Source organism: Pseudophryne corroboree, chromosome 1 (assembly GCF_028390025.1).
Source record: "Pseudophryne corroboree isolate aPseCor3 chromosome 1, aPseCor3.hap2, whole genome shotgun sequence".
Taxonomy (NCBI): domain Eukaryota; kingdom Metazoa; phylum Chordata; class Amphibia; order Anura; family Myobatrachidae; genus Pseudophryne; species Pseudophryne corroboree.
The window spans coordinates 546,456,915-546,468,225 of NC_086444.1; the positions used below are offsets into that span (position 1 = coordinate 546,456,915).

The 11,311-nt window shown below is 44.5% G+C and overlaps 1 pseudogene; it reads left to right on the plus strand.

Annotated features, from left to right (window-relative positions):
- Positions 1-5,131: 5,131 nt before the first annotated feature.
- LOC134916391 (spindlin-Z-like) lies at positions 5,132-5,912 on the plus strand (annotated as a pseudogene).
- Positions 5,913-11,311: the final 5,399 nt, after the last annotated feature.

Consider the following 11,311-nt stretch of genomic DNA (forward strand, 5'->3'; position numbering starts at 1 on the left):
AAGGGGTACCAGTACTAGATAGTATAAGGGGTCCTACTATTGTGGTGTATAATGTGTATAAGGGGTATATGGTGTGGTAAACTACACTTAAGGACATGCCCCCTTTTGAGTGGCCTCACCCCCTTTTCTGGAGCGCGTGCCTTCGACGCGTACATAGTACAGCCTTCGATTATCCATACCCCCACTTCAAAATTTCCACTTCAACTGTGTGTATAATATATATATATATATATATATATATATATATTTTCCCACACCAGTGCATATAAATTTTGGTTTTCTCAGTCACTTAATGTACACGGTACATTGATATATCTTGCACCTACTGTATATTGTTACTCTTATTTTTTTTGCTGCTTTTAGTACTATAGTTTTCACCTACCATTGCAGGACACACTCCTGATTGAAATAAATACACCCATAGGTGGAACTAAACACGCCTCTTGGGTGGAGCCAGACACACCCCTGCACGGTGCATTCTGCTGCCACCTGGAATCTCCCTGAAACTAGTTTTCAAAAGTAGGCAAGTATGCTGTAACTAGAAGCCTAGGATGCAGGCTTATTTGCCCATATTTCTATTAAAAGAAATAGGAGAGGGAAAAAAAACAGAAAAATGCTTTATTTCAGTCATTCTGTATTTTTTCCTGTGGGCAATGGTAATACTACCTGTCTGAGTAATAAATCTCCATATCACACACATACAGCAGTGTTCCATGAACCACCAGACCTGCCCTCTTCTGCTCTTACTGCCCCTTCTCATCACAAACACATACCCGCTCTGAAGGAGAAACTTTCAGTCTCTGGAAAGTGGTTGTTGTAAAATGAATGTTAAGCAATTTCTACTGAAATAATATTTTGACCCTATGTTTAAAAGACACATTTAACAAACAACTAAATAACAGGCTTTTAAGTGAACAAAACACAAAAAAAGAATCACATTTACATTTTAGATATCCATGTATCCAGCAAGTATACTTTACATTTCCTTATATTTAAATTATAGTCTGGCTTCTTTTCAGGAACAATAGATCATTCTTTGTTATTCAATGCAAGTCTCCATATAATAGGAAAAGAAATATCCATTATAAAGGCTCTAAAATACATTTATTCAGAAAGAACGGCTGTGAGAAATCTAGCAAAGAAAATTCAGTTTTTGGACTACAGTAATTCTGGTGACTAAGTATGATGCTAGTAAATGTACAGTATTATGCAATATGCATCTACTGTATTAATTTGAGATGAGCAGGTCCGGCACCCACCCAAACTTCATGATCTGAGCCGGAATCTGAGTCCGGCTCAGGTTTTCCCACATGACTTGGATCTGAAAATGAGACAAGACGTCATCCTTCTGCTTTTGGATTCTATATAAGGCACCCGGTGATCAGCACCATTTTTACTCTGCCTGTGGAGCTTGCGTTGAGCGGTCATGTCCGTGCAGTTTCTGTCCAGTGGTGGTGTGTTGTCTGTCCAGGAGTGCTACTGTAGTGTCCATCAAGGGGCTGCTGTGTCCTCCAGGTACTCTCTCCATCCATAATGGGATGCTGCCTGGTGAATCTAGGGGTGCTCATCCCAGTTTAAACAAAATAAAAGCTAAATATCTCATTTAAAAATAGAGGTAGGGGGTACAATTTTTTTCTTAATGACAGGGATGTGCAAGAGATGCTCTCTGTTGCCTTCACAAACATTTCAGGACATTTTTGAGATTCAGCAACTGCATGTTGAAGATTGCAGCACCTGCAAGTACTGTTGAATTTGCCCTGCCATCAGCTGAACTGGAGTTGTTAATTAGGTGGAATTCTATTCTTTATATGCTTCAGCAGATAGAGGAGCAGCAAAGGCCATCCAAGGCTACACACCGACCTATGACATAGGGAAAGGAGGAAGAATGTACCTTACTCAAGCACAGTGGAGAATACTTTCTGTGTTGTGCAAGGTTCTTAAACCCTTTGAAGTAGCCACATTTGAAGTCTGTTCAGACACTGGTAGCTTGACTCAGGTAATTTCTCTTGTTAGACTCTTAGAAAAGCAGCTGGAGAAACTGAAGGAGGAGCTGAAACAAAGTGATTCTACTAAGAATGTTGGAATTATAGATCAAGCCCTTCATTTGTCTCACCAGGATGCAAGGGTTGTCATTCTCTTGAAATCAGATCACTATATTTTGGCAACCATACTTGATCCTAGTTTTAAGTCATACATTGTATCTTTCTTTCTGACAAGCACAAATCTGAAGACAAGCAAAGAGCTGTTGGTGAAAAAATTGTTAGCTCAAGTGGCACGTGACACAGCAACATCTCCTCCTTTAGTTTCTCAGTCAACTGCTGCTGCCAGGAAAAAACTCGATTTTCCTAAGAGACCCACTGGTGGTGATGCAGATCAATCAGCAAAATTTTATGACATGTGGTCAGGCCTAAAAAAAAAAAACTGCTTACATTTAGTGACATGTCTACCATGACTCCATCTGATACAGTCACCATTCAAAGAATGGTTGATGATTATTTAAGTGATAACATCCAACTAGGCATGTCAGACAGTTTGTTTCACTACTGGCAAGAAAAAAGGTAATTTGAAGGCCCTTGCACAACCTGGCTTTGTTTTACTTAAGTTGCCCACCCTCCAGTGTGTATTCAGAAAGAGTTTTCAGCACAGTCGGGAACATTGTCACCAATCGGCATATGTAGGCTACTGCCCCAAAATGTGGAAAAGATGATGTTAATCAAAATGATTGACCAATTCCACGAGGAAGACCTTTACTGGCAATTGCGTCTAAAAAATACAGAGGCACCTGTAATGATGGATTCCAGAGGGGACACATTAATATTGTGTTAATAAGATGATATACACACTGATGGGGATGAGGAATTGGATTATGATGACAATGACATCATCTTGCCTATGGAGAGCCAGTTTGTGTATGAAGAGATCATTGCTAGCCATGATCACTGCCCATTACTAGCTTGTTTTGTGGGGGCCCAAACAAACCAATCATTTCAGCCACAAGTTGCAGTCCCTGTTGTTGAAGTGGGAGGTTTGTTAAATTGGGCCTGTCCTGTTTAATATAAACAATATAAGGGCAGATGGAATGGTCCAAGGACAATTTCATCTTGCACCTCTTTTCTTTGCATTATGCGCTGTTTGGAGCATTGCTGACTGTCTTATTGTGTAGATGACAAAGACAAACATTTTCATAGTTTGTTAAACTGCTACCCTGTCTGCCACTGCAGTGCCATTCTATTTCCTAGATGTGCCATGATGGACGTTTAAGTGCCACATGCATGTGCCGCCCACTGCTGTCACTTAGCTCAGTCATCCAGCAATCGCGGTGCAACCTTTTGGCCTACACTGGATGAAAATAATATTGTGAGCTGTGAAGTTGTCAAAATAGACTAGAAAGTAGAGATGTGTACCGGAAATGTTTCTGGTTTCGTGTTTTGGTTTTGGATTCGGTTCCGCGGCCGTGTTTTGGATTCGGACGCGTTTTGGCAAAACCTCCCTGAAAATTTTTTGTCGGATTCGGGTGTGTTTTGGATTCGGGTGGATTTTTTTCAAAAACCCCTCAAAAACAGCTTAAATCATAGAATTTGGGGGTAATTTTGATCCTATAGTATTATTAACCTCAATAACCACAATTTCCACTCATTTCCAGTCTATTCTGAACACCTCACAATACTAATTTTAGTCCTAAAATGTGCACCGAGGACGCTGGATGACTAAGCTAAGCGACCCAAGAGGGCGGCACAAACACCTGGCCCATCTAGGAGTGGCACTGCAGTGTCAGACAGGATGGCACTTAAAAAAATTGGCCCCAAACAGCACATGATGCAAAGAGAAAAAGAGGTGCACTGTGGTCGCTGGACGGCTAAGCTAAGCGACACAAACACCTCACTATCACAGGAATTATTCGTTCTAATCAATGGTATTATTGGTCCAAATCACTGGAAGAAAATGACAAAATCACTGGGATTATTCATTCTAATCAATGGTATTATTGGTCCAAATCACTGGAAGAAAATGACAAAATCACTGGAATTATTTGTTCTAATCAATGGTATTATTAGTCCAAATCACTGGAAGAAAATGAAAAAATCACTGGAATTATTTGGCAACATCACTGTAATTAATAATTATAAATCACTGATATTAATTGGTAAAATCTCGCTATCGCCTGCCTAGTTAAGTAGAATCTAGATGGGATTTTGTACCGGGGACACAATAACTTTATCAATTGTCTAAATCCCACTGAACTAATGGCGGAAAACGGGCACACGTCTAACAGCGCACTGATTATACTGAGAACTGATTATACTGATCACTGATGATACTACGGAGAACTGACACTGAGCACCGAGAACAGCACTGGACTATTGTACTGTAGTATACTGGTCACCACAATGCAGCACTGACACTGAGCACAGATATTAAGCGCTGATCAGGATACTAGAAGTGACACAGAGCTGCAAGATACAGCAATGGCCTACTGTACTGTACTACTATAATAATATACTGGTGGTCCCCACAATGCAGCACACTGAGCACAGATATTACCAGGTGTATCTCACACATCGCTCAGTACAGATTACAGGATGTATAATCACCAGGTGTATAACACACATCACACAGTACAGTATACATACACAGCTCTGGAGGGATCAGTATTTGGCAGGAAAGCGAGGCCTGGTCCTGGCAGAAGAGTGACAGGTGGCCATATAGTAGCAGCCAGCTCCAAATCTGGCAGTGTGTGGAGAGGGAGGGGGTGAGGGAAGGGAACGAGTGCTGGAGTGTCTGAGCGGAGGGCTTGGAAGTTCAGGGGGAGTGAGGCGGGAGCTGCTCTTCCATAGCAGCGCACAGTGGTGGTGACGGAGTCTGACAAAGGAGGGAGGAGGAGGATTGGGGCAACTGGCCGCAGGGGAGCACTGTGCCGCAGCCATCACCTGCAGGGGGAGTGGAGGGAAACACATCCTATCTGCCCCAGACAAGTGACTTCTGATCAGAGCAATTGAGGGTCAGAGTTTTTCTGAAAGGTGGAAAGGAAGGGGTTCTTTTTCATGTAGACTGGAGGGACTACAACAAACTTGGAGTGACTACACTTTTCACCCTAGTTCGGCAGCCCTGCTGCCCTTTAATACACAGATGAATGAAGACTCCATTTTGAAAGGCGGCCGCTCAGCGATCAAGAGCTGATGCAGCACATGCAGGTGTTTCTGCAAATATGATGAAGAAAAGAACATCTCATAAGAAACATCGAAAAAATATGGGACCAAGTAAACCAATCTCCCAGCCAAGGCAAAATATCGTAGGCTGTAGAATACAGCATGGGTGGAAAGAGGGCAGTGGGCCAATAACCCATTGGAAAGGAACAGTTCTGGATCAAGTAATAGTGAATCCCTCCCTCTATTTTATAAGGTATGATGGATTTGATTGTGTCTATGGACTTGAGCTTCACAAGGGTGTCTGCTCTTGAAGTTCTACCAGACAGAGTTGCCTCATCCCGAATCAGTGATGCCCATTTGGCTGACACAATGATTGGTAAAGCAGTGGAGCATATGTTTGAAACAGAGGATGGTTCCAAGGATGAGTTGCAAGGGATGGTGTTAGCACGAGCACCTATTATAAACACATGGTTTTATATAACCTATGAAAAGGACCCAGTCTTATATATGTATCAACTTTTAGATGACTATAAAGAAGGAGATCTTCGGATCATGCCAGACTCAAATGATTCCCCTCCAGCTAAAAGAGAACCAGGGGAGGTTGTGGACAGCCTGGTGGGCAAGCAAGTGGAATATGCCAAAGAAGATGGCTCAAAAAGGACTGGCATGGTTATTCATCAAGTTGAAGCTAAACCATCTGTGTACTTCATTAAGTTTGATGACGATTTCCATAATTATGTCTACGATTTGGTGAAGACATCCTAAATGGGATTCTGTACTTTTTTTTTGTTTGCCAAACGTAATCTAATGTAAACATTTGTAGAAAGTCGCTGCTTTCTGATTACAGAAATGCTCAGATATTCCTGCGAATCCACAATCCCTTCCCAGTGGAAAAAGAAATTGAGAAACCGTTGTTTGAGAACGTTTGTTCTCTTTCCCTTACAAAGGAACAAACCACTTTCCAAGAAGACTGACGTTTTTGGGATTGTGTAGACATAATGTTTTTGAATATAAATCCTAAAGCAGGTGATGTATTAGAGCAAAAGAGTGCAAGAGACCATCCATGCAGGTTCTGAAATATTATATTATTTCATAAGCACTCATTCCTAACTCTGCTAAGTACTGTTTGGTATACTGTATCTGGCTTCCATGAGGAAGTTGTCCATTATTTCAGCTTCCATTGACATTTTTGAAAGCGGTAGAAGTTATCGATTCTTTTTTTTAATTTTTTTGCTTTCCCCTATTTTTAATTTTCTCCTGCATAGCCCAGTAAAATGTTGCAATGTTAAGTATTGACTTGTGCCTTCTGGGGGTCCACTTCTTCACCAAACCCAGCCAAATCTCATCCTAACCCTCTGTTCCACATTCTCTATGTACCCCATCTGTGTCACCCATGTCAATCTACCCCTCCACTTTAGATTGTAAGCTCTCACGAGCAGGGACCTCTTCCCTCATGTGTTTATCCTTTGTCTTACTTTAATAATCTTCAACTGTACCACATCCAGCAGTCTTCTGCCAGCTGATACTTATTCCAGTGTCATCTGCTGATGTAACTATGTTTATTTACCCTGTTTTGTCCTATACTGTCATCAACTGTAAGTTGCTGTTTTCCTGTTTAATTATTTATGTACTCTGTAATTGGGCACTGCGGAACCCTTGTGGCGCCATATAAATAAAGGATAATAATAATAATATAGGGTGTATAATCCCCAGGTGTATCTCACACATCACACAGTACAGATTACAGGATGTATAATCACCAGGTGTATAACACACGTCGCACAGTACAGTATACAGGGTGTATAATTAATTACCAGGTGTATCACACACATTGCACAGTACAGTATATAGGGTGTATAATCCCCAGGTGTATCTCACACATCACACAGTATGGTATATAGGGTGTACAATCCCCAGGTGTATCTCACGCATCACACAGTACAGTATATAGGGTGTACAATCCCCAGGTGTATCTCACACATCACACAGTACAGTATATAGGGTGTATAATCCCCAGGTGTATCTCACACATTACACTGTACAGTATATAGGGTGTATAATCCCAAGGTGTATCTCACACATCGCTCAGTACAGCATACAGGGTGTATAATCACCAGGTGTATCACAAATGTTGCACAGTACAGTATACAGAGGGTATAATCCCCAGGTGTATCTCACACATCGCTCAGTACAGATTACACAATGTATAAAATCACCAGGTGTATAACACACGTCGCACAGTACAGTATACATACTGGTCACAACAATGCAGCAGATTTTGAGCACTGATCAGGATACTAGAAGTGACACAGAGCTGCAAGATACAGCAATGGCCTACTGTACTGTACTATATGTATACTGATGATCACCAAAATGCTGCACTGTTCTACTATATACTGCTCACAATAATGCAGCACAGAGATAGTATACTTGACACAGAGCTGTAAGATACAGCAATGGCCTACTGTACTGTACTATATGTATACTGCTGGTCACCAAAATGCTGCACTGTCCTACTATATACTGCTCACAATAATGCAGAACAGAGATAGTATACTTGACACAGAGCTGCAAGATACAACAATGGCCTACTGTACTGTACTACTATAATTATATACTGGTGGTCCCCAGTCCCCACAATGCAGCACACTGAGCACAGATATTTGCAGCACTCTGAGCACAGATATGGAGCGTTTTCAGGCAGAGAACGTAGATATTTTCAGCACACTGAGCACAGATATTTGCAGCACACTGAGCACAGATTACGGAGCTTTTCAGGGAGAGTACGCAGCCACGTCCTCTCCGTTCAATCTCCAATGCACGAGTGAAAATGGCGGCGACGCGCGGCTCTCTATATAGAATACGAATCTCGCGAGAATCCGACAGCGGGATGATGATGACGTTCGGGCGTGTTTGGGTTAACCGAGCAATGCGGGAAGATCCGAGGCTGCCTCAGAACCGTGTAGAATAGGTGAAGTTCGGGGGGGCCATCACTCAGCCACCTGTCAGTGCTTGGCCGGGTCCTGTCCACACTGGCAGCATGGCTTCTCTCTCCTCACAAGCTGCAGTCTTCCAGGTTCAGCACACAGTCTGCTGTCAGGTCTCAATTAGAGTTCTCTGTACCCATGCACTGCACGTGAAATGGACTAGGCAGGTAAACCCCTGCAGTCCCTGGGGAGAATCCTTATGTCACATTCTCACATGGTCTCTATCATATGATTTATAACCTCAGCCCATCTGCCCCTGGAAGCAGTGCTAACTTTCCAGTAAAGTACAGTAGCTACAGTATTAAATACTGTTTCTGATACCACACTGTCACCTGATAGTTGGAACCGGAATTACAAGAACATCAATGGGGGAGTGTGTGAGAATCAGGAAGAGATTTTGGGGGTCATTCCGAGTTGATCCTAGCTGTGCTAAATGTAGCACAGCTACGATCATGTTCCCAGCACAGGGCTAGCCTGCCCCGCATGTCTGTCCGCCCAACCGTCCAAGTACAAAAGCATTGCACAGCGTCGCTGCCCCTGGCCCCTGCACGGTCCGGCATCGCCTGCGTTAGCCGGACCGCGCCTTTAAAACGGCGGCCTAATGCCGCCGTGCCTCCCCCTCCCGCCCATCGACCACCACTGCCTGTCAATCAGGCAGAGGTGATCGCTAGGGAACTACGGCCTTCGCCCGCCTGGCATGTGCGAGCGCACTGTGGTGCCGGCGCATGCACAGGTCCGACCCTATCGCTGTGCTGCGAACAACTGCAGCGAGTGATCGGGTCGGAATGACCCCCTTTGTGAGAGTTCTCCTGTTTTGTTTGTTCAACCTGGTTTTGCCATGTAAATTATTGTAACTTTACATGGCAAAAATAAGAATTTACTCACCGGTAATTCTATTTCTCGTAGTCCGTAGTGGATGCTGGGGACTCCGTAAGGACCATGGGGAATAGACGGGCTCCGCAGGAGACTGGTCACTCTAAAAGAAAGATTAGGTACTATCTGGTGTGCACTGGCTCCTCCCTCTATGCCCCTCCTCCAGACCTCAGTTAGGGAAACTGTGCCCGGAAGAGCTGACACTACAAGGAAAGGATTAGGAATCCAGGGTAAGACTCATACCAGCCACACCAATCACACTGTACAACTCGTGGTAACTATACCCAGTTAACAGTATGAACAACAACTGAGCCTCAATCAACGGATGGCTCATAACAATAACCCTTTAGTAAGCAATAACTATATACACGTATTGCAGAAAAAGTCCGCACTTGGGACGGGCGCCCAGCATCCACTACGGACTACGAGAAATAGAATTACCGGTGAGTAAATTCTTATTTTCTCTGACGTCCTAGTGGATGCTGGGGACTCTGTAAGGATCATGGGGATTATACCAAAGCTCCCAAACGGGCGGGAGAGTGCGGACGACTCTGCAGCACCAAATGAGCAAACTCAAGGTCCTCCTCAGCCAGGGTATCAAACTTGTAGAACTTAGCAAATGTGTTTGAACCCGACCAAGTAGCAGCTCGGCAAAGCTGTAAAGCCGAGACCCCTCGGGCAGCCGCCCAAGAAGAGCCAACCTTCCTTGTGGAATGGGCTTTTACTGATTTTGGATGCGGCAATCTAGCCGCAGAGTGAGCCAGCTAAATCGTGCTACTGATCCAGCGAGCAATAGTCTGCTTCGAAGCAGGAGCGCCAACCTTGTTGGCTGCATACAGAATAAACAGCGAGTCAGACTTTCTGACTCCCGCCGTTCTGGAAACATAAATTTTCAAAGCCCGGACTACGTCCAGCAACTTGGAACCCTCCAAGTCCCTAGTAGCCGCAGGCACCACAATAGGTTGGTTCAAATGAAACGATGATACCACCTTAGGGAGAAATTGGGGACGAGTCCTCAATTCTGCCCTGTCCATATGGAAGATCAGATAGGGGCTTTTACATGACAAAGCCGCCAATTCTGACACACGCCTAGCCGAAGCTAAGGCCAATAGCATGACCACTTTCCACGTGAGATATTTTAGCTCCATAGTCTTAAGTGGCTCAAACCACTGGGATTTCAGGAAATCCAACCCAACGTTAAGATCCCAAGGTGCCACTGGTGGCACAAAAGGAGGCTGAATATGCAGCACTCCCTTTACAAACGTATGAACCTCAGGCAGTGAAGCCAGTTCTTTTTGAAAGAAAATGGATAGGGCCGAGATCTGAACCTTTATGGACCCTAATTTGAGGCCCATAGTCACACCTGACTGTAGGAAATGCAGAAAACGACCCAACTGGAAGTCCTCTGTAGGGGCCTTCCTGGCCTCACACCAAGCAACATATTTCCGCCATATGCGGTGATAATGCTTTGCTGTCACATCCTTCCTAGCTCTTATCAGCGTAGGAATGACTTCATCCGGTATACCCTTTTCCGCTAGGATCCGGCGTTCAACCGCCATGCCGTCAAACGCAGCCGCGGTAAGTCTTGGAACAGACAGGGCCCTTGCTGCAACAGGTCCTGTCTGAGAGGCAGAGGCCATGGGTCCTCTGTGACCATCTCTTGAAGTTCTGGGTACCAAGTCCTTCTTGGCCAATCCGGAACAATGAGTATCGTTCTCACTCCTCTTTTTCTTAATATTCTCAGTACCTTGTGTATGAGAGGAAGAGGAGGAAACACATATACCGACTGGAACACCCACGGAGTTACCAGTGCGTCCACAGCTATCGCCTGAGGGTCCCTAGACCTGGCGCAATATTTTTTTAGCTTTTTGTTTAGGCGGGACGCCATCATGTCCACCTGTGGCCGTTCCCACCGATTTGCAATCTGCTCGAAGACTTCTTGATGAAGTCCCCACTCTCCCGGGTGGAGGTCGTGCCTGCTGAGGAAGTCTGCTTCCCAGTTGTCCACTCCCGGAATGAACACTGCTGACAGTGCTTGTACGTGATTCTCCGCCCAACAAAGAATCCTTGTGGCTTCCGCCATCGCCACCCTGCTTCTTGTGCCGCCCTGTCGGTTTACATGGGCGACTGCCGTGATGTTGTCTGACTGAATCAGCACTTGTTGGTCTCGAAGCAGGGGCTCCGCTTGACTCAGGGCGTTGTATATGGCCCTTAATTCCAGTATGTTTATGTGCAGACGAGTCTCCTGACTTGACCACAGCCCCTGGAAGTTTCTTCCCTGAGTGACTGCCCCCCATCCGCGGA